This window comes from Pteropus alecto, unplaced genomic scaffold (genome assembly GCF_000325575.1).
Source record: "Pteropus alecto unplaced genomic scaffold, ASM32557v1 scaffold8, whole genome shotgun sequence".
Classification (NCBI taxonomy): Eukaryota; Metazoa; Chordata; class Mammalia; order Chiroptera; family Pteropodidae; genus Pteropus; species Pteropus alecto.
This window is the reverse complement of record NW_006494609.1, coordinates 22787129-22788845: the sequence shown is the minus strand read 5'-3', so window position 1 is coordinate 22788845 and position 1717 is coordinate 22787129.

The following is a 1717-nucleotide window of genomic DNA, read 5'->3' as shown; positions in this document are numbered from 1 at the left end:
CCTTGGGGCAAGTTCTCCGGAGGGGAGGGGCGGGGGAGTCGCCAGGAACCAAGAATGTCACTAAGGTTGCGAACGGGCCACTGCATTAGCGGGGCAAAGGAGTGGGCCAGGCCTCCAGTCAGGGGGGCATAGGCAGCTGGTGGGCTACAGGTGGAGGGGGGGCGCCCGCCGCCAGCGCCTGAACGGAGACCTTGCACTGCAGGCAGTGGCGACGGGGAACTGGCCACAAGAACTGCCTTCCCTTCCTCCCCCTCCGCCGGCCCCAACCCAGGCCGCAGGGGAAACCCGGCTGCGAACATCCGGACACGGCCGGGGTCAGACAAAGATCTGCAATGTGCCCCGCGAATGCCTAACCGCCCCCACCACTCTTACCACGTGGGCGCCAGTTACTATCTTATTTTTCCCGTTTTAACGCGACTCAGGACACCCCGCGCGGATTTCACACCCTAATGAGTCTCAAGCCCGAGCTTGAAAACCGTTTCTGAAAAAGCTGGGTTTCCCTGGAGATAAAGCGGGGCGAAGAGGGGGGCGGGGAGGGAGGATTGTCAGGTTTGTTTACATCGCAGAGCTTCCAGATTGTTCCCGAAGGCCCAAGGCGTGGGGGGGGTGGGAACAGCAGTGGGCGGAGCTAGAGACAAAGGAGCCGGGAGTGGGGGCGGGTGACAGTAGAGTCATGGGTGAGGCAGGGGCCCCCACCTGTGAGATGCCCCCGTTTCTGAGTTGGCCAGGCCTAAGGCTCCCTCCTCCTCCAGGCGTCTTAAACCTCACCTGGCACTTTGGAAAGACTGGAAATTCCAACTTAGAAAGTGGCTTTTGGCACAAGTTAACCACATCGGCCGTGAATTAAATACTTTATATGGATACCTGAAATTATGTGAAATAAGTAAAAAAAGAAGAGCTATACGAAATCATACCGGGGGCAGCTGGGTGAAGACGCATTTGTTCACCCAACGCCGGAATTTTGGAATAAGGGGCCCTCAGAGTGTGAAGGTTGGGGGTCTTAGGGAACCCAAAGGAAGGTAGGCCTCCCCAAGGGGGTGCGCATGGGTTTGGAGAATTCGGGCCCCTGTGCACTGAGGGGAGTTGGGCCAGGACCAGCCCCGAAGTCCGGGCAGTGGCCTGCGTTTGGGGATCGCCTGCGAGTGCTCCTGCTCCCTGTCCCACCTGTGGCTGCCCGAAGCCCCATGAGGCCGGAGGTGGAAGGCTCCCTTTGTCCAAATATGACCCCCACCACTGGCCAGGGGAGTTCTTTCTCTGTAAGGCAGAAACCGGGGTTCGGCTTGCCTTCCCAAGCACATGTTCTGGTTACCCCTCACATCCGTCATAGACTGGCCCCCGCATAGTGAGGTTCTAGTAGGCACCTGTTGCCCAAATCCCAGGGACCTGACCCCACAATCTGCTGCGGGGGGCGAACGGATACAGCCCAGACCCCAACGGTGGCCCCAAACCCTAAAGCTTCTAATCGTGGCCCGGAGCCGCTACTCTCCGTCCCTCAGCCCCGCACACGGCCTCGAGGCCTTGACCTTGCCCCGGGCCCTAGTCGCTGACACCGGCCCTTGACGTTAGGGACCCGGTTCTGAGGCCCAGGTGGCCCAGGGCGCGAGGAGCGCCAGCATGTGACTGAGGCCTGCCCTCAACTCACGCCGCGGACACACGGCGCGGGACGCGCTCCGAGCTCCACGTTTACTCCCGCAGCCTTCGCAAAGCCGGGCGTGGG